This window comes from Micromesistius poutassou, assembly GCF_964030765.1.
Source record: "Micromesistius poutassou genome assembly, chromosome: 16".
NCBI classification, from domain to species: Eukaryota; Metazoa; Chordata; class Actinopteri; order Gadiformes; family Gadidae; genus Micromesistius; species Micromesistius poutassou.
This window is the reverse complement of record NC_140286.1, coordinates 6,144,578-6,165,842: the sequence shown is the minus strand read 5'-3', so window position 1 is coordinate 6,165,842 and position 21,265 is coordinate 6,144,578. Positions and strand designations below refer to the sequence as shown.

The 21,265-nt window shown below is 43.3% G+C and overlaps 49 non-coding genes across 49 annotated transcripts; 24 read left to right on the top strand and 25 right to left on the bottom strand.

The window, feature by feature from the left end:
• Nucleotides 1-130: 130 nt before the first annotated feature.
• Nucleotides 131-202, top strand: AC3HAE_031503 (transfer RNA glycine (anticodon UCC)). Its single transcript has one exon. It is a non-coding gene; the product is annotated as a tRNA-Gly (tRNA).
• A 183-nt stretch (nucleotides 203-385) lies between these two features.
• Nucleotides 386-467, bottom strand: AC3HAE_031336 (transfer RNA serine (anticodon GCU)). The gene has a single exon. It is a non-coding gene; the product is annotated as a tRNA-Ser (tRNA).
• A 401-nt stretch (nucleotides 468-868) lies between these two features.
• On the top strand, nucleotides 869-940 carry AC3HAE_031502 (transfer RNA glycine (anticodon UCC)). Its single transcript has one exon. It is a non-coding gene; the product is annotated as a tRNA-Gly (tRNA).
• A 417-nt stretch (nucleotides 941-1,357) lies between these two features.
• On the top strand, nucleotides 1,358-1,429 carry AC3HAE_031501 (transfer RNA glycine (anticodon UCC)). The gene has a single exon. It is a non-coding gene; the product is annotated as a tRNA-Gly (tRNA).
• Nucleotides 1,430-1,811: 382 nt separating this feature from the next.
• Nucleotides 1,812-1,883, top strand: AC3HAE_031499 (transfer RNA glycine (anticodon UCC)). The gene has a single exon. It is a non-coding gene; the product is annotated as a tRNA-Gly (tRNA).
• An 868-nt stretch (nucleotides 1,884-2,751) lies between these two features.
• Nucleotides 2,752-2,823, top strand: AC3HAE_031498 (transfer RNA glycine (anticodon UCC)). The gene has a single exon. It is a non-coding gene; the product is annotated as a tRNA-Gly (tRNA).
• Nucleotides 2,824-3,030: 207 nt separating this feature from the next.
• Nucleotides 3,031-3,112, bottom strand: AC3HAE_031334 (transfer RNA serine (anticodon GCU)). The gene has a single exon. It is a non-coding gene; the product is annotated as a tRNA-Ser (tRNA).
• A 159-nt stretch (nucleotides 3,113-3,271) lies between these two features.
• Nucleotides 3,272-3,343, bottom strand: AC3HAE_031333 (transfer RNA glutamine (anticodon CUG)). Its single transcript has one exon. It is a non-coding gene; the product is annotated as a tRNA-Gln (tRNA).
• A 170-nt stretch (nucleotides 3,344-3,513) lies between these two features.
• On the top strand, nucleotides 3,514-3,585 carry AC3HAE_031497 (transfer RNA glycine (anticodon UCC)). Its single transcript has one exon. It is a non-coding gene; the product is annotated as a tRNA-Gly (tRNA).
• An 876-nt stretch (nucleotides 3,586-4,461) lies between these two features.
• Nucleotides 4,462-4,533, top strand: AC3HAE_031496 (transfer RNA glycine (anticodon UCC)). Its single transcript has one exon. It is a non-coding gene; the product is annotated as a tRNA-Gly (tRNA).
• A 207-nt stretch (nucleotides 4,534-4,740) lies between these two features.
• On the bottom strand, nucleotides 4,741-4,822 carry AC3HAE_031332 (transfer RNA serine (anticodon GCU)). The gene has a single exon. It is a non-coding gene; the product is annotated as a tRNA-Ser (tRNA).
• A 159-nt stretch (nucleotides 4,823-4,981) lies between these two features.
• On the bottom strand, nucleotides 4,982-5,053 carry AC3HAE_031331 (transfer RNA glutamine (anticodon CUG)). The gene has a single exon. It is a non-coding gene; the product is annotated as a tRNA-Gln (tRNA).
• Nucleotides 5,054-5,223: 170 nt separating this feature from the next.
• Nucleotides 5,224-5,295, top strand: AC3HAE_031495 (transfer RNA glycine (anticodon UCC)). The gene has a single exon. It is a non-coding gene; the product is annotated as a tRNA-Gly (tRNA).
• An 876-nt stretch (nucleotides 5,296-6,171) lies between these two features.
• On the top strand, nucleotides 6,172-6,243 carry AC3HAE_031493 (transfer RNA glycine (anticodon UCC)). The gene has a single exon. It is a non-coding gene; the product is annotated as a tRNA-Gly (tRNA).
• A 207-nt stretch (nucleotides 6,244-6,450) lies between these two features.
• AC3HAE_031330 (transfer RNA serine (anticodon GCU)) lies at nucleotides 6,451-6,532 on the bottom strand. The gene has a single exon. It is a non-coding gene; the product is annotated as a tRNA-Ser (tRNA).
• Nucleotides 6,533-6,691: 159 nt separating this feature from the next.
• On the bottom strand, nucleotides 6,692-6,763 carry AC3HAE_031329 (transfer RNA glutamine (anticodon CUG)). Its single transcript has one exon. It is a non-coding gene; the product is annotated as a tRNA-Gln (tRNA).
• Nucleotides 6,764-6,933: 170 nt separating this feature from the next.
• On the top strand, nucleotides 6,934-7,005 carry AC3HAE_031492 (transfer RNA glycine (anticodon UCC)). Its single transcript has one exon. It is a non-coding gene; the product is annotated as a tRNA-Gly (tRNA).
• A 215-nt stretch (nucleotides 7,006-7,220) lies between these two features.
• On the bottom strand, nucleotides 7,221-7,292 carry AC3HAE_031328 (transfer RNA glutamine (anticodon CUG)). Its single transcript has one exon. It is a non-coding gene; the product is annotated as a tRNA-Gln (tRNA).
• A 136-nt stretch (nucleotides 7,293-7,428) lies between these two features.
• Nucleotides 7,429-7,500, top strand: AC3HAE_031491 (transfer RNA glycine (anticodon UCC)). Its single transcript has one exon. It is a non-coding gene; the product is annotated as a tRNA-Gly (tRNA).
• Nucleotides 7,501-7,882: 382 nt separating this feature from the next.
• AC3HAE_031490 (transfer RNA glycine (anticodon UCC)) lies at nucleotides 7,883-7,954 on the top strand. Its single transcript has one exon. It is a non-coding gene; the product is annotated as a tRNA-Gly (tRNA).
• A 207-nt stretch (nucleotides 7,955-8,161) lies between these two features.
• AC3HAE_031327 (transfer RNA serine (anticodon GCU)) lies at nucleotides 8,162-8,243 on the bottom strand. The gene has a single exon. It is a non-coding gene; the product is annotated as a tRNA-Ser (tRNA).
• A 159-nt stretch (nucleotides 8,244-8,402) lies between these two features.
• On the bottom strand, nucleotides 8,403-8,474 carry AC3HAE_031325 (transfer RNA glutamine (anticodon CUG)). The gene has a single exon. It is a non-coding gene; the product is annotated as a tRNA-Gln (tRNA).
• Nucleotides 8,475-8,911: 437 nt separating this feature from the next.
• On the bottom strand, nucleotides 8,912-8,983 carry AC3HAE_031323 (transfer RNA glutamine (anticodon CUG)). The gene has a single exon. It is a non-coding gene; the product is annotated as a tRNA-Gln (tRNA).
• Nucleotides 8,984-9,119: 136 nt separating this feature from the next.
• AC3HAE_031488 (transfer RNA glycine (anticodon UCC)) lies at nucleotides 9,120-9,191 on the top strand. Its single transcript has one exon. It is a non-coding gene; the product is annotated as a tRNA-Gly (tRNA).
• A 201-nt stretch (nucleotides 9,192-9,392) lies between these two features.
• Nucleotides 9,393-9,464, bottom strand: AC3HAE_031322 (transfer RNA glutamine (anticodon CUG)). The gene has a single exon. It is a non-coding gene; the product is annotated as a tRNA-Gln (tRNA).
• Nucleotides 9,465-9,600: 136 nt separating this feature from the next.
• AC3HAE_031487 (transfer RNA glycine (anticodon UCC)) lies at nucleotides 9,601-9,672 on the top strand. The gene has a single exon. It is a non-coding gene; the product is annotated as a tRNA-Gly (tRNA).
• A 657-nt stretch (nucleotides 9,673-10,329) lies between these two features.
• Nucleotides 10,330-10,411, bottom strand: AC3HAE_031321 (transfer RNA serine (anticodon GCU)). Its single transcript has one exon. It is a non-coding gene; the product is annotated as a tRNA-Ser (tRNA).
• A 159-nt stretch (nucleotides 10,412-10,570) lies between these two features.
• AC3HAE_031320 (transfer RNA glutamine (anticodon CUG)) lies at nucleotides 10,571-10,642 on the bottom strand. Its single transcript has one exon. It is a non-coding gene; the product is annotated as a tRNA-Gln (tRNA).
• A 170-nt stretch (nucleotides 10,643-10,812) lies between these two features.
• Nucleotides 10,813-10,884, top strand: AC3HAE_031486 (transfer RNA glycine (anticodon UCC)). The gene has a single exon. It is a non-coding gene; the product is annotated as a tRNA-Gly (tRNA).
• A 209-nt stretch (nucleotides 10,885-11,093) lies between these two features.
• Nucleotides 11,094-11,165, bottom strand: AC3HAE_031656 (transfer RNA glutamine (anticodon CUG)). Its single transcript has one exon. It is a non-coding gene; the product is annotated as a tRNA-Gln (tRNA).
• Nucleotides 11,166-11,301: 136 nt separating this feature from the next.
• Nucleotides 11,302-11,373, top strand: AC3HAE_031485 (transfer RNA glycine (anticodon UCC)). The gene has a single exon. It is a non-coding gene; the product is annotated as a tRNA-Gly (tRNA).
• Nucleotides 11,374-12,033: 660 nt separating this feature from the next.
• Nucleotides 12,034-12,115, bottom strand: AC3HAE_031654 (transfer RNA serine (anticodon GCU)). Its single transcript has one exon. It is a non-coding gene; the product is annotated as a tRNA-Ser (tRNA).
• Nucleotides 12,116-12,274: 159 nt separating this feature from the next.
• Nucleotides 12,275-12,346, bottom strand: AC3HAE_031653 (transfer RNA glutamine (anticodon CUG)). The gene has a single exon. It is a non-coding gene; the product is annotated as a tRNA-Gln (tRNA).
• A 170-nt stretch (nucleotides 12,347-12,516) lies between these two features.
• Nucleotides 12,517-12,588, top strand: AC3HAE_031484 (transfer RNA glycine (anticodon UCC)). Its single transcript has one exon. It is a non-coding gene; the product is annotated as a tRNA-Gly (tRNA).
• Nucleotides 12,589-13,464: 876 nt separating this feature from the next.
• Nucleotides 13,465-13,536, top strand: AC3HAE_031482 (transfer RNA glycine (anticodon UCC)). The gene has a single exon. It is a non-coding gene; the product is annotated as a tRNA-Gly (tRNA).
• Nucleotides 13,537-13,743: 207 nt separating this feature from the next.
• Nucleotides 13,744-13,825, bottom strand: AC3HAE_031652 (transfer RNA serine (anticodon GCU)). Its single transcript has one exon. It is a non-coding gene; the product is annotated as a tRNA-Ser (tRNA).
• Nucleotides 13,826-13,984: 159 nt separating this feature from the next.
• On the bottom strand, nucleotides 13,985-14,056 carry AC3HAE_031651 (transfer RNA glutamine (anticodon CUG)). Its single transcript has one exon. It is a non-coding gene; the product is annotated as a tRNA-Gln (tRNA).
• A 170-nt stretch (nucleotides 14,057-14,226) lies between these two features.
• AC3HAE_031481 (transfer RNA glycine (anticodon UCC)) lies at nucleotides 14,227-14,298 on the top strand. Its single transcript has one exon. It is a non-coding gene; the product is annotated as a tRNA-Gly (tRNA).
• Nucleotides 14,299-17,624: 3,326 nt separating this feature from the next.
• On the top strand, nucleotides 17,625-17,696 carry AC3HAE_031480 (transfer RNA glycine (anticodon UCC)). The gene has a single exon. It is a non-coding gene; the product is annotated as a tRNA-Gly (tRNA).
• Nucleotides 17,697-18,078: 382 nt separating this feature from the next.
• Nucleotides 18,079-18,150, top strand: AC3HAE_031479 (transfer RNA glycine (anticodon UCC)). Its single transcript has one exon. It is a non-coding gene; the product is annotated as a tRNA-Gly (tRNA).
• A 207-nt stretch (nucleotides 18,151-18,357) lies between these two features.
• AC3HAE_031649 (transfer RNA serine (anticodon GCU)) lies at nucleotides 18,358-18,439 on the bottom strand. Its single transcript has one exon. It is a non-coding gene; the product is annotated as a tRNA-Ser (tRNA).
• A 159-nt stretch (nucleotides 18,440-18,598) lies between these two features.
• AC3HAE_031648 (transfer RNA glutamine (anticodon CUG)) lies at nucleotides 18,599-18,670 on the bottom strand. Its single transcript has one exon. It is a non-coding gene; the product is annotated as a tRNA-Gln (tRNA).
• A 170-nt stretch (nucleotides 18,671-18,840) lies between these two features.
• On the top strand, nucleotides 18,841-18,912 carry AC3HAE_031477 (transfer RNA glycine (anticodon UCC)). Its single transcript has one exon. It is a non-coding gene; the product is annotated as a tRNA-Gly (tRNA).
• A 209-nt stretch (nucleotides 18,913-19,121) lies between these two features.
• AC3HAE_031647 (transfer RNA glutamine (anticodon CUG)) lies at nucleotides 19,122-19,193 on the bottom strand. Its single transcript has one exon. It is a non-coding gene; the product is annotated as a tRNA-Gln (tRNA).
• Nucleotides 19,194-19,329: 136 nt separating this feature from the next.
• On the top strand, nucleotides 19,330-19,401 carry AC3HAE_031476 (transfer RNA glycine (anticodon UCC)). Its single transcript has one exon. It is a non-coding gene; the product is annotated as a tRNA-Gly (tRNA).
• Nucleotides 19,402-20,058: 657 nt separating this feature from the next.
• AC3HAE_031646 (transfer RNA serine (anticodon GCU)) lies at nucleotides 20,059-20,140 on the bottom strand. Its single transcript has one exon. It is a non-coding gene; the product is annotated as a tRNA-Ser (tRNA).
• Nucleotides 20,141-20,299: 159 nt separating this feature from the next.
• On the bottom strand, nucleotides 20,300-20,371 carry AC3HAE_031645 (transfer RNA glutamine (anticodon CUG)). Its single transcript has one exon. It is a non-coding gene; the product is annotated as a tRNA-Gln (tRNA).
• A 451-nt stretch (nucleotides 20,372-20,822) lies between these two features.
• On the bottom strand, nucleotides 20,823-20,894 carry AC3HAE_031643 (transfer RNA glutamine (anticodon CUG)). Its single transcript has one exon. It is a non-coding gene; the product is annotated as a tRNA-Gln (tRNA).
• A 136-nt stretch (nucleotides 20,895-21,030) lies between these two features.
• AC3HAE_031475 (transfer RNA glycine (anticodon UCC)) lies at nucleotides 21,031-21,102 on the top strand. Its single transcript has one exon. It is a non-coding gene; the product is annotated as a tRNA-Gly (tRNA).
• The last annotated feature ends 163 nt before the right edge of the window (nucleotides 21,103-21,265 follow it).

The following is a 21,265-nucleotide window of genomic DNA, read 5'->3' as shown; positions in this document are numbered from 1 at the left end:
AGCGCAATAGTTTCTATAGAGTGTCCTTTGCTCTTTAGACTAAATATAAGGGAAAATGAAAAAATTGAAGCGTTCCACAGATATTTGACTTCGGGTGCGATGATTTCCGAGTAATTTCCATAGGCATGATGCATTGGTGGTATAGTGGTGAGCATAGCTGCCTTCCAAGCAGTTGACCCGGGTTCGATTCCCGGCCAATGCATTGCTTTCCATTTTCCAGTGATCAATATCTGGATTTATTTTGCGGCGTCAAGGACTGCCACATGACGAGGATTCATCACATCTTCTACATGGTGCATGTAGAACAATGGTGCAAAATGACCAAGATCCATCATATTTTCTACATGAAGTGGAAATTGATGCACTTGTGTAAGCATGGTTAAAACGATGAGGATGGGATTCGAACCCACGCGTGCAGAGCACAATGGATTAGCAGTCCATCACCTTAACCACTCGGCCACCCCATCAGCTTTCATCACTGTAAATGCTTTGAATTTTTCCTGAAAGGTGGTCTAGACTACATATGGGCCAAGGAGAAATTTGAAAAAGTGTTTAAAGTTTAGGTATTGAAAAATGCATGAGGGGAAACAGCGTAAAGCTGTCTTCTGAAGCTACACTGCTCTAACAGGTTCCACCGAGATTTGAACTCGGATCGCTGGATTCAGAGTCCAGAGTGCTAACCGTTACACCATAGAACCACGCAAGTTACGCCGTGGAAACATATCGTTAACAATAGTTTTAATAGAGCGTCCATAGCCGCCTTCCAGGCAGTTTCTGTTTAGTCTAAACATAAGTGAAACTGAAAGATGTAGCCGCTCCACCGAGATTTGAGTTGGTGCTCGATGATTCCGAGTAAATTTTTGCTGTGGCATTGGTGGTATAGTGGTGAGCATAGCTGCCTTCCAAGCAGTTGACCCGGGTTCGATTCCCGGCCAATGCATTGGTGTCAATGTTTCAACGTCCCAGGGATTGAGTTGACTTTGGAAATCAGATTGTGGATTGGTTTTTCTGTGAAGATTGTGCTCTAGACTACTTTTCACTGAATCAAAACAAAACGCTGTTCAGACCATTGAGAATGAACAATATCCTCGGTGAAATACCGATGAGAGAAAGAACACAGGTATGACGCCTGCAGTTACACTCTCAAATAGGTTCCACCGAGATTTGAACTGGGATCGCTGGATTCAGAGTCCAGAGTGCTAACCATTACACCATGGAACCACACCAACCGCAATAGTTTCTATAGAGTGTCATTTGCTCTTTAGACTAAATATAAGGGAAAATAAAAAAATTGAAGCGTTCCACAGATATTTGAGTTTGGGTGCGATGATTTCCGAGTAATTTCCATGGGTATGATGCATTGGTGGTATAGTGGTGAGCATAGCTGCCTTCCAAGCAGTTGACCCGGGTTCGATTCCCGGCCAATGCATGGATTTCCATTTTCCAGTGCCACAGGGATTCAGGACTTTTGAAATCAGTGTCTGGATTTTCTTTTCGGTAAAGATTGTGCTCTAGACTACATTTAGGTGAAACGGAAGTATTTAACAGTGGTTCAGACCACAGAGAATGAACAAGACCCTTGCTTCAGGGAGTGAGAACTTTCAAGATCAGTGTCTGGATTTTTTTGCGGTAAAGGTTGTGCTCTAGACTACATCTAAGTGAAACGGAAAAATTGAACAGTTGTTCAGACCATAGAGAATGAACAACACCCTTCATGTCCAGAGTTGTCCTTGGTAGATCAACAGCAAACTAGGTTCCAACGAGATATGAGATTGGGACGGGTGATTAAGGGTACAGTTTGAGTCCTGGTAGCATTGGTGGTATAGTGGTGAGCATAGCTGCCTTCCAAGCAGTTGACCCGGGTTCGATTCCCGGCCAATGCATTGGTGTCAATGTCCCAGGGATTGAGTTGACTTTGGAAATCAGATTGTGGATTAGTTTTTCTGTGAAGATTGTGCTCTAGACTACTTTTCACTGAAGCAAAACAAAACGCAACCGTGGTTCAGACCATCGAGAATGAACAATATCCTCGGTGAAATACCGATGAGAGAAAGAACACAGGTATGACGCCTGCAGTTACGCTCTCAAATAGGTTCCACCGAGATTTGAACTTGGATCGCTGGATTCAGAGTCCAGAGTGCTAACCATTACACCATGGAACCACGCCAAGCGCAATAGTTTCTATAGAGTGTCCTTTGCTCTTTAGACTAAATATAAGGGAAAATGAAAAAATTGAAGCGTTCCACAGATATTTGAGTTTGGGTGCGATGATTTCCGAGTAATTTCCATAGGCATGATGCATTGGTGGTATAGTGGTGAGCATAGCTGCCTTCTAGCAGTTGACCCGGGTTCGATTCCCGGCCATTGCATTGCTTTCCATTTTCCAGTGCCACAGGGATTCAGGACTTTTGAAATCAGTGTCTGGATTTTCTTTTCGGTAAAGATTGTGCTCTAGACTACATTTAGGTGAAACTGAAGTATTTAACAGTGGTTCAGACCACAGAGAATGAACAAGACCCTTGCTTCAGCGAGTGAGAACTTTCAAGATCAGTGTCTGGATTTTTTTGCGGTAAAGGTTGTGCTCTAGACTACATCTAAGTGAAACGGAAAAATTGAACAGTTGTTCAGACCATAGAGAATGAACAACACCCTTCATGTCCAGAGTTGTCCTTGGTAGATCAACAGCAAACTAGGTTCCAACGAGATATGAGATTGGGACGGGTGATTAAGGGTACAGTTTGAATCGTCGTAGCATTGGTGGTATAGTGGTGAGCATAGCTGCCTTCCAAGCAGTTGACCCGGGTTCGATTCCCGGCCAATGCATCTTTATCATTTTACCGATGCCAAAGCGAGTTTGGACTTTCAAGATCAATATCTGGATTTATTTTGCGGCGTCAAGGACTGCCACATGACGAGGATTCATCACATGTTCTACATGGTGCATGTAGAACAATGGTGCAAAATGACCAAGATCCATCATATTTTCTACATGAAGTGGAAATTGATGCACTTGTGTAAGCATGGTTAAAACGATGAGGATGGGATTCGAACCCACGCGTGCAGAGCACAATGGATTAGCAGTCCATCACCTTAACCACTCGGCCACCCCATCAGCTTTCATCACTGTAAATGCTTTGAATTTTTCCCGAAAGGTGGTCTAGACTACATATGGGCCAAGGAGAAATTTGAAAAAGTGTTTAAAGTTTAGGTATTGAAAAATGCATGAGGGGAAACAGCGTAGAGCTGTCTTCTGAAGCTACACTGCTCTAACAGGTTCCACCGAGATTTGAACTCGGATCGCTGGATTCAGAGTCCAGAGTGCTAACCGTTACACCATGGAACCATGCAAGTTACGCCGTGGAAACATATCGTTAACAATAGTTTTAATAGAGCGTCCATAGCTGCCTTCCAGGCAGTTTCTGTTTAGTCTAAACATAAGTGAAACTGAAAGATGTAGCCGCTCCACCGAGATTTCAGTTTGTACTCGATGATTCCGAGTAAATTATTGGTGTGGCATTGGTGGTATAGTGGTGAGCATAGCTGCTTTCCAAGCAGTTGACCCGGGTTCGATTCCCGGCCAATGCATTGGTGTCAATTTTTCAATGTCCCAGGGATTGAGTTGACTTTGGAAATCAGATTGTGGATTAGTTTTTCTGTGAAGATTGTGCTCTAGACTACTTTTCACTGAAGCAAAACAAAACGCAACCGTGGTTCAGACCATCGAGAATGAACAATATCCTCGGTGAAATACCGATGAGAGAAAGAACACAGGTATGACGCCTGCAGTTACGCTCTCAAATAGGTTCCACCGAGATTTGAACTTGGATCGCTGGATTCAGAGTCCAGAGTGCTAACCATTACACCATGGAACCACGCCAAGCGCAATAGTTTCTATAGAGTGTCCTTTGCTCTTTAGACTAAATATAAGGGAAAATGAAAAAATTGAAGCGTTCCACAGATATTTGAGTTTGGGTGCGATGATTTCCGAGTAATTTCCATAGGCATGATGCATTGGTGGTATAGTGGTGAGCATAGCTGCCTTCTAGCAGTTGACCCGGGTTCGATTCCCGGCCATTGCATTGCTTTCCATTTTCCAGTGCCACAGGGATTCAGGACTTTTGAAATCAGTGTCTGGATTTTCTTTTCGGTAAAGATTGTGCTCTAGACTACATTTAGGTGAAACTGAAGTATTTAACAGTGGTTCAGACCACAGAGAATGAACAAGACCCTTGCTTCAGCGAGTGAGAACTTTCAAGATCAGTGTCTGGATTTTTTTGCGGCAAAGGTTGTGCTCTAGACTACATCTAAGTGAAACGGAAAAATTGAACAGTTGTTCAGACCATAGAGAATGAACAACACCCTTCATGTCCAGAGTTGTCCTTGGTAGATCAACAGCAAACTAGGTTCCAACGAGATATGAGATTGGGACGGGTGATTAAGGGTACAGTTTGAATCGTCGTAGCATTGGTGGTATAGTGGTGAGCATAGCTGCCTTCCAAGCAGCTGACCCGGGTTCGATTCCCGGCCAATGCAGCTTTATCATTTTACCGATGCCAAAGCGAGTTTGGACTTTCAAGATCAATATCTGGATTTATTTTGCGGCGTCAAGGACTGCCACATGACGAGGATTCATCACATGTTCTACATGGTGCATGTAGAACAATGGTGCAAAATGACCAAGATCCATCATATTTTCTACATGAAGTGGAAATTGATGCACTTGTGTAAGCATGGTTAAAACGATGAGGATGGGATTCGAACCCACGCGTGCAGAGCACAATGGATTAGCAGTCCATCACCTTAACCACTCGGCCACCCCATCAGCTTTCATCACTGTAAATGCTTTGAATTTTTCCCGAAAGGTGGTCTAGACTACATATGGGCCAAGGAGAAATTTGAAAAAGTGTTTAAAGTTTAGGTATTGAAAAATGCATGAGGGGAAACAGCGTAGAGCTGTCTTCTGAAGCTACACTGCTCTAACAGGTTCCACCGAGATTTGAACTCGGATCGCTGGATTCAGAGTCCAGAGTGCTAACCGTTACACCATGGAACCATGCAAGTTACGCCGTGGAAACATATCGTTAACAATAGTTTTAATAGAGCGTCCATAGCTGCCTTCCAGGCAGTTTCTGTTTAGTCTAAACATAAGTGAAACTGAAAGATGTAGCCGCTCCACCGAGATTTCAGTTTGTACTCGATGATTCCGAGTAAATTATTGGTGTGGCATTGGTGGTATAGTGGTGAGCATAGCTGCTTTCCAAGCAGTTGACCCGGGTTCGATTCCCGGCCAATGCATTGGTGTCAATTTTTCAATGTCCCAGGGATTGAGTTGACTTTGGAAATCAGATTGTGGATTAGTTTTTCTGTGAAGATTGTGCTCTAGACTACTTTTCACTGAAGCAAAACAAAACGCAACCGTGGTTCAGACCATCGAGAATGAACAATATCCTCGGTGAAATACCGATGAGAGAAAGAACACAGGTATGACGCCTGCAGTTACGCTCTCAAATAGGTTCCACCGAGATTTGAACTTGGATCGCTGGATTCAGAGTCCAGAGTGCTAACCATTACACCATGGAACCACGCCAAGCGCAATAGTTTCTATAGAGTGTCCTTTGCTCTTTAGACTAAATATAAGGGAAAATGAAAAAATTGAAGCGTTCCACAGATATTTGAGTTTGGGTGCGATGATTTCCGAGTAATTTCCATAGGCATGATGCATTGGTGGTATAGTGGTGAGCATAGCTGCCTTCTAGCAGTTGACCCGGGTTCGATTCCCGGCCAATGCATTGCTTTCCATTTTCCAGTGCCACAGGGATTCAGGACTTTTGAAATCAGTGTCTGGATTTTCTTTTCGGTAAAGATTGTGCTCTAGACTACATTTAGGTGAAACTGAAGTATTTAACAGTGGTTCAGACCACAGAGAATGAACAAGACCCTTGCTTCAGCGAGTGAGAACTTTCAAGATCAGTGTCTGGATTTTTTTGCGGTAAAGGTTGTGCTCTAGACTACATCTAAGTGAAACTGAAAAATTGAACAGTTGTTCAGACCATAGAGAATGAACAACACCCTTCATGTCCAGAGTTGTCCTTGGTAGATCAACAGCAAACTAGGTTCCAACGAGATATGAGATTGGGACGGGTGATTAAGGGTACAGTTTGAATCGTCGTAGCATTGGTGGTATAGTGGTGAGCATAGCTGCCTTCCAAGCAGTTGACCCGGGTTCGATTCCCGGCCAATGCATCTTTATCATTTTACCGATGCCAAAGCGAGTTTGGACTTTCAAGATCAATATCTGGATTTATTTTGCGGCGTCAAGGACTGCCACATGACGAGGATTCATCACATGTTCTACATGGTGCATGTAGAACAATGGTGCAAAATGACCAAGATCCATCATATTTTCTACATGAAGTGGAAATTGATGCACTTGTGTAAGCATGGTTAAAACGATGAGGATGGGATTCGAACCCACGCGTGCAGAGCACAATGGATTAGCAGTCCATCACCTTAACCACTCGGCCACCCCATCAGCTTTCATCACTGTAAATGCTTTGAATTTTTCCCGAAAGGTGGTCTAGACTACATATGGGCCAAGGAGAAATTTGAAAAAGTGTTTAAAGTTTAGGTATTGAAAAATGCATGAGGGGAAACAGCGTAGAGCTGTCTTCTGAAGCTACACTGCTCTAACAGGTTCCACCGAGATTTGAACTCGGATCGCTGGATTCAGAGTCCAGAGTGCTAACCGTTACACCATGGAACCATGCAAGTTATGCCGTGGAAACATATCGTTAACAATAGTTTTAATAGAGCGTCCATAGCTGCCTTCCAGGCAGTTTCTGTTTAGTCTAAACATAAGTGAAACTGAAAGATGTAGCCGCTCCACCGAGATTTCAGTTTGTACTCGATGATTCCGAGTAAATTATTGGTGTGGCATTGGTGGTATAGTGGTGAGCATAGCTGCTTTCCAAGCAGTTGACCCGGGTTCGATTCCCGGCCAATGCATTGGTGTCAATTTTTCAATGTCCCAGGGATTGAGTTGACTTTGGAAATCAGATTGTGGATTAATTTTTCTGTGAAGATTGTGCTCTAGACTACTTTTCACTGAATCAAAACAAAACGCAACCGTGGTTCAGACCAACGAGAATGAACAATATCCTCAGTGAAATACCGATGAGAGAAAGAACACAGGTATGACGCCTGCAGTTACGCTCTCAAATAGGTTCCACCGAGATTTGAACTCGGATCGCTGGATTCAGAGTCCAGAGTGCTAACCATTACACCATGGAACCACGCCTACCGCAATAGTTTCTATAGATTGTCCTTTGCTCTTTAGACTAAATATAAGGGAAAATGAAAAAATTGAAGCGTTCCACAGATATTTGAGTTTGGGTGCGATGATTTCTGAGTATTTTCCATGTGGATGATGCATTGGTGGTATAGTGGTGAGCATAGCTGCCTTCCAAGCAGTTGACCCGGGTTCGATTCCCGGCCAATGCATTGCCTTCCATTTTCCAGTGCCACAGGGATTCAGGACTTTTGAAATCAGTGTCTGGATTTTCTTTTCGGTAAAGATTGTGCTCTAGACTACATTTAGGTGAAACGGAAGTATTTAACAGTGGTTCAGACCACAGAGAATGAACAAGACCCTTGCTTCAGCGAGTGAGAACTTTCAAGATCAGTGTCTGGATTTTTTTGCGGTAAAGGTTGTGCTCTAGACTACATCTAAGTGAAACGGAAAAATTGAACAGTTGTTCAGACCATAGAGAATGAACAACACCCTTCATGTCCAGAGTTGTCCTTGGTAGATCAACAGCAAACTAGGTTCCAACGAGATATGAGATTGGGACGGGTGATTAAGGGTACAGTTTGAATCGTCGTAGCATTGGTGGTATAGTGGTGAGCATAGCTGCCTTCCAAGCAGTTGACCCGGGTTCGATTCCCGGCCAATGCATCTTTATCATTTTACCGATGCCAAAGCGAGTTTGGACTTTCAAGATCAATATCTGGATTTATTTTGCGGCGTCAAGGACTGCCACATGACGAGGATTCATCACATGTTCTACATGGTGCATGTAGAACAATGGTGCAAAATGACCAAGATCCATCATATTTTCTACATGAAGTGGAAATTGATGCACTTGTGTAAGCATGGTTAAAACGATGAGGATGGGATTCGAACCCACGCGTGCAGAGCACAATGGATTAGCAGTCCATCACCTTAACCACTCGGCCACCCCATCAGCTTTCATCACTGTAAATGCTTTGAATTTTTCCCGAAAGGTGGTCTAGACTACATATGGGCCAAGGAGAAATTTGAAAAAGTGTTTAAAGTTTAGGTATTGAAAAATGCATGAGGGGAAACAGCGTAGAGCTGTCTTCTGAAGCTACACTGCTCTAACAGGTTCCACCGAGATTTGAACTCGGATCGCTGGATTCAGAGTCCAGAGTGCTAACCGTTACACCATGGAACCATGCAAGTTACGCCGTGGAAACATATCGTTAACAATAGTTTTAATAGAGCGTCCATAGCTGCCTTCCAGGCAGTTTCTGTTTAGTCTAAACATAAGTGAAACTGAAAGATGTAGCCGCTCCACCGAGATTTCAGTTTGTACTCGATGATTCCGAGTAAATTATTGGTGTGGCATTGGTGGTATAGTGGTGAGCATAGCCGGGTTCGATTCCCGGCCAATGCATTGGTGTCAATTTTTCAATGTCCCAGGGATTGAGTCGACTTTGGAAATCAGATTGTGGATTAATTTTTCTGTGAAGATTGTGCTCTAGACTACTTTTCACTGAATCTAAACAAAACGCAACCGTGGTTCAGACCATCGAGAATGAACAATATCCTCAGTGAAATACCGATGAGAGAAAGAACACAGGTATGACCCCTGCAGTTACGCTCTCAAATAGGTTCCACCGAGATTTGAACTCGGATCGCTGGATTCAGAGTCCAGAGTGCTAACCATTACACCATGGAACCACGCCAACCGCAATAGTTTCTATAGATTGTCCTTTGCTCTTTAGACTAAATATAAGGGAAAATGAAAATATTGAAGCGTTCCACAGATATTTGAGTTTGGGTGCGATGATTTCTGAGTATTTTCCATGTGGATGATGCATTGGTGGTATAGTGGTGAGCATAGCTGCCTTCCAAGCAGTTGACCCGGGTTCGATTCCCGGCCAATGCATTGGTGTCAATGTCCCAGGGATTGAGTTGACTTTGGAAATCAGATTGTGGATTAGTTTTTCTGTGAAGATTGTGCTCTAGACTACTTTTCACTGAATCAAAACAAAACGCTGTTCAGACCATTGAGAATGAACAATATCGTCGGTGAAATACCGATGAGAGAAAGAACACAGGTATGACGCCTGCAGTTACACTCTCAAATAGGTTCCACCGAGATTTGAACTCGGATCGCTGGATTCAGAGTCCAGAGTGCTAACCATTACACCATGGAACCACACCAACCGCAATAGTTTCTATAGAGTGTCCTTTGCTCTTTAGACTAAATATAAGGGAAAATGAAAAAATTGAAGCGTTCCACAGATATTTGAGTTTGGGTGCGATGATTTCCGAGTAATTTCCATGGGTATGATGCATTGGTGGTATAGTGGTGAGCATAGCTGCCTTCCAAGCAGTTGACCCGGGTTCGATTCCCGGCCAATGCATTGCTTTCCATTTTCCAGTGCCACAGGGATTCAGGACTTTTGAAATCAGTGTCTGGATTTTCTTTTCGGTAAAGATTGTGCTCTAGACTACATTTAGGTGAAACTGAAGTATTTAACAGTGGTTCAGACCACAGAGAATGAACAAGACCCTTGCTTCAGCGAGTGAGAACTTTCAAGATCAGTGTCTGGATTTTTTTGCGGTAAAGGTTGTGCTCTAGACTACATCTAAGTGAAACGGAAAAATTGAACAGTTGTTCAGACCATAGAGAATGAACAACACCCTTCATGTCCAGAGTTGTCCTTGGTAGATCAACAGCAAACTAGGTTCCAACGAGATATGAGATTGGGACGGGTGATTAAGGGTACAGTTTGAGTCCTGGTAGCATTGGTGGTATAGTGGTGAGCATAGCTCACCACTATATTGACCCGGTTCGATTCCCGGCCAATGCAACTTTATCATTTTACCGATGCCAAAGCGAGTTTGGACTTTCAAGATCAATATCTGGATTTATTTTGCGGCGTCAAGGACTGCCACATGACGAGGATTCATCACATGTTCTACATGGTGCATGTAGAACAATGGTGCAAAATGACCAAGATCCATCATATTTTCTACATGAAGTGGAACTTGATGCACTTGTGTAAGCATGGTTAAAACGATGAGGATGGGATTCGAACCCACGCGTGCAGAGCACAATGGATTAGCAGTCCATCACCTTAACCACTCGGCCACCCCATCAGCTTACATCACTGTAAATGCTTTGAATTTTTCCCGAAAGGTGGTCTAGACTACATATGGGCCAAGGAGAAATTTGAAAAAGTGTTTAAAGTTTAGGTATTGAAAAATGCATGAGGGGATACAGCGTAGAGCTGTCTTCTGAAGCTACACTGCTCTAACAGGTTCCACCGAGATTTGAACTCGGATCGCTGGATTCAGAGTCCAGAGTGCTAACCGTTACACCATGGAACCACGCAAGTTACGCCGTGGAAACATATCGTTAACAATAGTTTTAATAGAGCGTCCATAGCCGCCTTCCAGGCAGTTTCTGTTTAGTCTAAACATAAGTGAAACTGAAAGATGTAGCCGCTCCACCGAGATTTGAGTTGGTGCTCGATGATTCCGAGTAAATTTTTTATGTGGCATTGGTGGTATAGTGGTGAGCATAGCTGCCTTCCAAGCAGTTGACCCGGGTTCGATTCTCGGCCAATGCATTGGTGTCAATGTTTCAACGTCCCAGGGATTGAGTTGACTTTGGAAATCAGATTGTGGATTAGTTTTTCTGTGAAGATTGTGCTCTAGACTACTTTTCACTGAATCAAAACAAAACGCTGTTCAGACCATTGAGAATGAACAATATCCTCGGTGAAATACCGATGAGAGAAAGAACACAGGTATGACGCCTGCAGTTACACTCTCAAACAGGTTCCACCGAGAATTGAACTCGGATCGCTGGATTCAGAGTCCAGAGTGCTAACCATTACACCATGGAACCACACCAACCGCAATAGTTTCTATAGAGTGTCCTTTGCTCTTTAGACTAAATATAAGGGAAAATGAAAAAATTGAAGCGTTCCACAGATATTTGAGTTTGGGTGCGATGATTTCCGAGTATTTTCCATGTGGATGATGCATTGGTGGTATAGTGGTGAGCATAGCTGCCTTCCAAGCAGTTGACCCGGGTTAGATTCCCGGCCAATGCATTGCCTTCCATTTTCCAGTGCCACAGGGATTCAGGACTTTTGAAATCAGTGTCTGGATTTTCTTTTCGGTAAAGATTGTGCTCTAGACTACATTTAGGTGAAACGGAAGTATTTAACAGTGGTTCAGACCACAGAGAATGAACAAGACCCTTGCTTCAGCGAGTGAGAACTTTCAAGATCAGTGTCTGGATTTTTTTGCGGTAAAGGTTGTGCTCTAGACTACATCTAAGTGAAACGGAAAAATTGAACAGTTGTTCAGACCATAGAGAATGAACAACACCCTTCATGTCCAGAGTTGTCCTTGGTAGATCAACAGCAAACTAGGTTCCAACGAGATATGAGATTGGGACGGGTGATTAAGGGTACAGTTTGAGTCCTGGTAGCATTGGTGGTATAGTGGTGAGCATAGCTGCCTTCCAAGCAGTTGACCCGGTTCGATTCCTGGCCAATGCAACTTTATCATTTTACCGATGCCAAAGCGAGTTTGGACTTTCAAGATCAATATCTGGATTTATTTTGCGGCGTCAAGGACTGCCACATGACGAGGATTCATCACATGTTCTACATGGTGCATGTAGAACAATGGTGCAAAATGACCAAGATCCATCATATTTTCTACATGAAGTGGAACTTGATGCACTTGTGTAAGCATGGTTAAAACGATGAGGATGGGATTCGAACCCACGTGTGCAGAGCACAATGGATTAGCAGTCCATCACCTTAACCACTCGGCCACCCCATCAGCTTACATCACTGTAAATGCTTTGAATTTTTCCCGAAAGGTGGTCTAGACTACATATGGGCCAAGGAGAAATTTGAAAAAGTGTTTAAAGTTTAGGTATTGAAAATTGCATGAGGGGATACAGCGTAGAGCTGTCTTCTGAAGCTACACTGCTCTAACAGGTTCCACCGAGATTTGAACTCGGATCGCTGGATTCAGAGTCCAGAGTGCTAACCGTTACACCATGGAACCACGCAAGTTACGCCGTGGAAACATATCGTTAACAATAGTTTTAATAGAGCGTCCATAGCCGCCTTCCAGGCAGTTTCTGTTTAGTCTAAACATAAGTGAAACTGAAAGATGTAGCCGCTCCACCGAGATTTCAGTTTGTACTCGATGATTCCGAGTAAATTATTGGTGTGGCATTGGTGGTATAGTGGTGAGCATAGCTGCTTTCCAAGCAGTTGACCCGGGTTCGATTCCCGGCCAATGCATTGGTGTCAATTTTTCAATGTCCCAGGGATTGAGTTGACTTTGGAAATCAGATTGTGGATTAGTTTTTCTGTGAAGATTGTGCTCTAGACTACTTTTCACTGAAGCAAAACAAAACGCAACCGTGGTTCAGACCATCGAGAATGAACAATATCCTCGGTGAAATACCGATGAGAGAAAGAACACAGGTATGACGCCTGCAGTTACGCTCTCAAATAGGTTCCACCGAGATTTGAACTTGGATCGCTGGATTCAGAGTCCAGAGTGCTAACCATTACACCATGGAACCACGCCAAGCGCAATAGTTTCTATAGAGTGTCCTTTGCTCTTTAGACTAAATATAAGGGAAAATGAAAAAATTGAAGCGTTCCACAGATATTTGAGTTTGGGTGCGATGATTTCCGAGTAATTTCCATAGGCATGATGCATTGGTGGTATAGTGGTGAGCATAGCTGCCTTCTAGCAGTTGACCCGGGTTCGATTCCCGGCCAATGCATTGCTTTCCATTTTCCAGTGCCACAGGGATTCAGGACTTTTGAAATCAGTGTCTGGATTTTCTTTTCGGTAAAGATTGTGCTCTAGACTACATTTAGGTGAAACTGAAGTATTTAACAGTGGTTCAGACCACAGAGAATGAACAAGACCCTTGCTTCAGCGAGTGAGAACTTTCAAGATCAGTGTCTGGATTTTTTTGCGGTAAAGGTTGTGCTCTAGACTACATCTAAGTGAAACTGAAAAATTGAACAGTTGTTCAGACCATAGAGAATGAACAACACCCTTCATGTCCAGAGTTGTCCTTGGTAGATCAACAGCAAACTAGGTTCCAACGAGATATGAGATTGGGACGGGTGATTAAGGGTACAGTTTGAATCGTCGTAGCATTGGTGGTATAGTGGTGAGCATAGCTGCCTTCCAAGCAGTTGACCCGGGTTCGATTCCCGGCCAATGCATCTTTATCATTTTACCGATGCCAAAGCGAGTTTGGACTTTCAAGATCAATATCTGGATTTATTTTGCGGCGTCAAGGACTGCCACATGACGAGGATTCATCACATGTTCTACATGGTGCATGTAGAACAATGGTGCAAAATGACCAAGATCCATCATATTTTCTACATGAAGTGGAACTTGATGCACTTGTGTAAGCATGGTTAAAACGATGAGGATGGGATTCGAACCCACGCGTGCAGAGCACAATGGATTAGCAGTCCATCACCTTAACCACTCGGCCACCCCATCAGCTTTCATCACTGTAAATGCTTTGAATTTTTCCCGAAAGGTGGTCTAGACTACATATGGGCCAAGGAGAAATTTGAAAAAGTGTTTAAAGTTTAGGTATTGAAAAATGCATGAGGGGATACAGCGTAGAGCTGTCTTCTGAAGCTACACTGCTCTAACAGGTTCCACCGAGATTTGAACTCGGATCGCTGGATTCAGAGTCCAGAGTGCTAACCGTTACACCATGGAACCACGCAAGTTACGCCGTGGAAACATATCGTTAACAATAGTTTTAATAGAGCGTCCATAGCCGCCTTCCAGGCAGTTTCTGTTTAGTCTAAACATAAGTGAAACTGAAAGATGTAGCCGCTCCACCGAGATTTGAGTTGGTGCTCGATGATTCCGAGTAAATTTTTGATGTGGCATTGGTGGTATAGTGGTGAGCATAGCTGCCTTCCAAGCAGTTGACCCGGGTTCGATTCCCGGCCAATGCATTGGTGTCAATGTTTCAACGTCCCAGGGATTGAGTTGACTATGGAAATCAGATTGTGGATTAGTTTTTCTGTGAAGATTGTGCTCTAGACTACTTTTCACTGAATCAAAACAAAACGCTGTTCAGACCATTGAGAATGAACAATATCCTCGGTGAAATACCGATGAGAGAAAGAACACAGGTATGACGCCTGCAGTTACACTCTCAAATAGGTTCCACCGAGATTTGAACTCGGATCGCTGGATTCAGAGTCCAGAGTGCTAACCATTACACCAAGTAATGCAAGTCTAGGTCTTGTACACAACCATAGACATAAGATGTCATCTTGTGAGATTCTCTCTATGCGCCCCTCTGCTACAATTGGTCCTGGTTCCTTCTACTCAGTAATGCTATATCGCCCACCAGGACCTTATTCTTCTTTTCTGGATGAGTTCTCTGATTTTCTCTCTGACCTCGTGACCCATATGGATAACATCATCATTTTTGGCGACTTTAATATACGTGTTAACCATAAAACTGATCCACTGACCAAAGCCTTTACTTCTTTAATAGATACTTTTGGTTTTGTTCAGCTGGTCCATGAACCAACGCACTCTAATGGTAACACACTGGACCTTGTACTCACACGTGGTATTAGCGTCTCCGACCTGTCAGTTCTGTCATATCCTTCAGCATTTTCGGATCACTGCCTCATTAAATTCAGAGTTGACCTGTTTCATCAGCGATCAAACCATACTGACACCTTTAGTAGCCGCCGAATTGATGATTCCACCATTGACAAGCTTGCTGCTCTGCTCCCCGTCTCTCTTGCCTCTCTGCCAGAACAATCTGCTTCTCTTGATGACCTCACAAATGATTTTAATTCAATCCTCAGTACCACGCTTGACTCTGTTGCGCCCCTCCGCATAAAAACGCGTCGCTCCAGAAAACCTTCTCCCTGGTTCAATGATACCACTCGTGCACAAAAACGCATTTGTAGAAAACTGGAACGCAAATGGCGCTCATCCAAACTTGAGGTCTTCCGATTAGCTTGGAGTGACAGTCTTCAGGACTACAAACGCATGCTCTCCGCTGCCAGAACATCTTATCTGTCATCTCTTATTAACAATAACAAAAATAATCCGAAATTTTTATTCAACACTGTTGCTAGCCTCACTCGCCAACCACCTCCAGAAAATAGCTCTTCATTTACTGCTGACGATTTCCTTCACTTCCTTAATGGCAAAATCTCCTGTATTAGAGATGAAATTGGCAGCCATCTACTCAGGAAGGGTCCAGAGCCCTCTTCTAGCCCAGTAAGAATCCTAGATGAGACTCTGACACTCTGGAATTTTGAGTCAATTTCTCTAGATGTGTTTTCTAGGATAGTGCTTTCATCTAAACCAACAACCTGTTTATATGACCCACTACCTACAAAATTAATTAAAGTACTTCTTCCTATCCTAGGCACCCCCATACTCAACATTATAAACAGGTCCCTGTCATCTGGCATTGTCCCTAACACTCTCAAAGCTGCCGTGATCAAACCACTACTCAAAAAACCTTCCCTAGACCCTGAAGTTTTGAATAATTTTAGACCAATCTCACACCTACCTTTCATCTCCAAAGTTCTTGAAAGGATAGTTTCAAGTCAGCTAATTGATCACCTTTCACGCAACAGCCTCTGTGACCCTTTTCAATCAGGTTTTAGATCACTTCACAGTACTGAGACCGCTCTCACTAAAGTAACCAATGACCTTCTCCTTGCATCAGACTCCAATTCTTCTTCCCTCCTCATTCTCCTGGATCTAAGCGCAGCATTCGATACTGTTGATCATACCATTTTATTAGACCGTTTATCCAACTACGTAGGCATCCGCGGTACTGCACTCTCCTGGTTAAAATCATATCTGAGCGACAGAAGGCATTGTGTCTCATATAACAACACTACATCCGAATCCTCCTCAGTGCAGTTTGGTGTTCCACAAGGTTCTGTCTTGGGTCCCTTGCTTTTTGGCATTTACTTACTCCCCCTTGGTGAAGTATTTCGTAGATTTGGCATTAACTACCACTGTTACGCAGATGACACGCAGATTTACATACCAATTACACCCGACGATCACTCCCATCTTGCAAATCTTGAATCCTGCTTAGCTGCTGTCACTGACTGGATGTCACAAAACTTCTTACGTTTGAATGCAAGCAAAACTGAAATATTAGTCGTAGGCCCAACCAACCAACTACCACTCCTCACCGACCTTAGGCTAAACATTGATGGCTGTATTATCACTCCACACCATACAGTTAAAAACCTCGGCGTGACCTTTGATTCCACCTTGTCTTTTGACAGACACATCAGGGAAATCACCCAGACAGCATTTTTTCATCTCCGTAACATTTCAAAGATCCGTCCTCTCCTAAGTACCTCAGACACAGAGATTTTGGTTCATGCTTTTGTTTCATCCAGATTAGACTACTGTAATATTCTCTTTTCCGGCCTACCACACCGTAGCACACACAAATTACAACTTGTCCAAAATACAGCTGCCAGAATACTCACCAAAACTAGGAAATTTGATCATATAACCCCAGTTCTAATCTCACTCCATTGGCTCCCAATCAAATCCAGATCAGATTTCAAATTACTCCTACTGGCCTACAAATCCCTACATGGACTTGCACCTCCATACCTGTCACACCTACTCATCCCATACACTCCCACACGTGCCCTCCGCTCACAGAATGGCAACTACCTAATGGTCCCCAAAGTTAACAAAAAATCAGCAGGCGGAAGAGCATTTTCCCACCGTGCCCCACTCCTCTGGAACCGGCTCCCGCAATCAGTTAGAGATGCAGATTCCATAACCATTTTCAAATCCAGACTAAAGACCCATCTATTTTCTCAAACATACGGTATACCCTGATAGCACGTTTTATTTCTGTTCTGTTGTTTGTCTTTGCTTCATTTTTGTTCTTTGTTTCGTGTCACTATCGTCACTGTTTCTGTTGTTGTTGTTGTTGTTGTTGTTGTTGTTGTTGTTGTTGTTGTTGTTGTCGTTGTTGTTGATGCTGTTCTGTCATGTTGGCCTAATTGTCATCTCTAATTCTCTCTTCTGTGTGTGTTGTCCTGTAAAGTGTTCTGAGACCATGTTTTGGTGATTTTACACTTTAAATAAAGGTGAATTGAATTGAATTGAATACACCATGGAACCACACCAACCGCAATAGTTTCTATAGAGTGTCCTTTGCTCTTTAGACTAAATATAAGGGAAAATGAAAAAATTGAAGCTTTCCACAGATATTTGAGTTTGGGTGCGATGATTTCCGAGTAATTTCTATGGGTATGATGCATTGGTGGTATAGTGGTGAGCATAGCTGCCTTCCAAGCAGTTGACCCGGGTTCGATTCCCGGGCAATGCATGGCTTTCCATTTTCCAGTGCCACAGGGATTCAGGACTTTTGAAATCAGTGTCTGGATTTTCTTTTCGGTAAAGATTGTGCTCTAGACTACATTTAGGTGAAACGGAAGTATTTAACAGTGGTTCAGACCACAGAGAATGAACAAGACCCTTGCTTCAGGGAGTGAGAACTTTCAAGATCAGTGTCTGGATTTTTTTGCGGTAAAGGTTGTGCTCTAGACTACATCTAAGTGAAACGGAAAAATTGAACAGTTGTTCAGACCATAGAGAATGAACAACACCCTTCATGTCCAGAGTTGTCCTTGGTAGATCAACAGCAAACTAGGTTCCAACGAGATATGAGATTGGGACGGGTGATTAAGGGTACAGTTTGAGTCCTGGTAGCAGTGGTGGTATAGTGGTGAGCATAGCTGCCTTCCAAGCAGTTGACCCGGGTTCGATTCCCGGCCAATGCATCTTTATCATTTTACCGATGCCAAAGCGAGTTTGGACTTTCAAGATCAATATCTGGATTTATTTTGCGGCGTCAAGGACTGCCACATGACGAGGATTCATCACATGTTCTACATGGTGCATGTAGAACAATGGTGCAAATTGACCAAGATCCATCATATTTTCTACATGAAGTGGAACTTGATGCACTTGTGTAAGCATGGTTAAAACGATGAGGATGGGATTCGAACCCACGCGTGCAGAGCACAATGGATTAGCAGTCCATCACCTTAACCACTCGGCCACCCCATCAGCTTTCATCACTGTAAATGCTTTGAATTTTTCCCGAAAGGTGGTCTAGACTACATATGGGCCAAGGAGAAATTTGAAAAAGTGTTTAAAGTTTAGGTATTGAAAAATGCATGAGGGGATACAGCGTAGAGCTGTCTTCTGAAGCTACACTGCTCTAACAGGTTCCACCGAGATTTGAACTCGGATCGCTGGATTCAGAGTCCAGAGTGCTAACCGTTACACCATGGAACCACGCAAGTTACGCCGTGGAAACATATCGTTAACAATAGTTTTAATAGAGCGTCCATAGCCGCCTTCCAGGCAGTTTCTGTTTAGTCTAAACATAAGTGAAACTGAAAGATGTAGCCGCTCCACCGAGATTTGAGTTGGTGCTCGATGATTCCGAGTAAATTTTTGATGTGGCATTGGTGGTATAGTGGTGAGCATAGCTGCCTTCCAAGCAGTTGACCCGGGTTAGATTCCCGGCCAATGCATTGGTGTCAATGTTTCAACGTCCCAGGGATTGAGTTGACTTTGGAAATCAGATTGTGGATTAGTTTTTCTGTGAAGATTGTGCTCTAGACTACTTTTCACTGAATCAAAACAAAACGCTGTTCAGACCATTGAGAATGAACAATATCGTCGGTGAAATACCGATGAGAGAAAGAACACAGGTATGACGCCTGCAGTTACACTCTCAAATAGGTTCCACCGAGATTTGAACTCGGATCGCTGGATTCAGAGTCCAGAGTGCTAACCATTACACCATGGAACCACACCAACCGCAATAGTTTCTATAGAGTGTCCTTTGCTCTTTAGACTAAATATAAGGGAAAATGAAAAAATTGAAGCGTTCCACAGATATTTGAGTTTGGGTGCGATGATTTCCGAGTAATTTCCATGGGTATGATGCATTGGTGGTATAGTGGTGAGCATAGCTGCCTTCCAAGCAGTTGACCCGGGTTCGATTCCCGGCCAATGCATTGCTTTCCATTTTCCAGTGCCACAGGGATTCAGGACTTTTGAAATCAGTGTCTGGATTTTCTTTTCGGTAAAGATTGTGCTCTAGACTACATTTAGGTGAAACTGAAGTATTTAACAGTGGTTCAGACCACAGAGAATGAACAAGACCCTTGCTTCAGCGAGTGAGAACTTTCAAGATCAGTGTCTGGATTTTTTTGCGGTAAAGGTTGTGCTCTAGACTACATCTAAGTGAAACGGAAAAATTGAACAGTTGTTCAGACCATAGAGAATGAACAACACCCTTCATGTCCAGAGTTGTCCTTGGTAGATCAACAGCAAACTAGGTTCCAACGAGATATGAGATTGGGACGGGTGATTAAGGGTACAGTTTGAGTCCTGGTAGCATTGGTGGTATAGTGGTGAGCATAGCTCACCACTATATTGACCCGGTTCGATTCCCGGCCAATGCAACTTTATCATTTTACCGATGCCAAAGCGAGTTTGGACTTTCAAGATCAATATCTGGATTTATTTTGCGGCGTCAAGGACTGCCACATGACGAGGATTCATCACATGTTCTACATGGTGCATGTAGAACAATGGTGCAAAATGACCAAGATCCATCATATTTTCTACATGAAGTGGAACTTGATGCACTTGTGTAAGCATGGTTAAAACGATGAGGATGGGATTCGAACCCACGCGTGCAGAGCACAATGGATTAGCAGTCCATCACCTTAACCACTCGGCCACCCCATCAGCTTACATCACTGTAAATGCTTTGAATTTTTCCCGAAAGGTGGTCTAGACTACATATGGGCCAAGGAGAAATTTGAAAAAGTGTTTAAAGTTTAGGTATTGAAAAATGCATGAGGGGATACAGCGTAGAGCTGTCTTCTGAAGCTACACTGCTCTAACAGGTTCCACCGAGATTTGAACTCGGATCGCTGGATTCAGAGTCCAGAGTGCTAACCGTTACACCATGGAACCACGCAAGTTACGCCGTGGAAACATATCGTTAACAATAGTTTTAATAGAGCGTCCATAGCCGCCTTCCAGGCAGTTTCTGTTTAGTCTAAACATAAGTGAAACTGAAAGATGTAGCCGCTCCACCGAGATTTGAGTTGGTGCTCGATGATTCCGAGTAAATTTTTTATGTGGCATTGGTGGTATAGTGGTGAGCATAGCTGCCTTCCAAGCAGTTGACCCGGGTTAGATTCTCGGCCAATGCATTGGTGTCAATGTTTCAACGTCCCAGGGATTGAGTTGACTTTGGAAATCAGATTGTGGATTAGTTTTTCTGTGAAGATTGTGCTCTAGACTACTTTTCACTGAATCAAAACAAAACGCTGTTCAGACCATTGAGAATGAACAATATCCTCGGTGAAATACCGATGAGAGAAAGAACACAGGTATGACGCCTGCAGTTACACTCTCAAACAGGTTCCACCGAGAATTGAACTCGGATCGCTGGATTCAGAGTCCAGAGTGCTAACCATTACACCATGGAACCACACCAACCGCAATAGTTTCTATAGAGTGTCCTTTGCTCTTTAGACTAAATATAAGGGAAAATGAAAAAATTGAAGCGTTCCACAGATATTTGAGTTTGGGTGCGATGATTTCCGAGTATTTTCCATGTGGATGATGCATTGGTGGTATAGTGGTGAGCATAGCTGCCTTCCAAGCAGTTGACCCGGGTTAGATTCCCGGCCAATGCATTGCCTTCCATTTTCCAGTGCCACAGGGATTCAGGACTTTTGAAATCAGTGTCTGGATTTTCTTTTCGGTAAAGATTGTGCTCTAGACTACATTTAGGTGAAACGGAAGTATTTAACAGTGGTTCAGACCACAGAGAATGAACAAGACCCTTGCTTCAGCGAG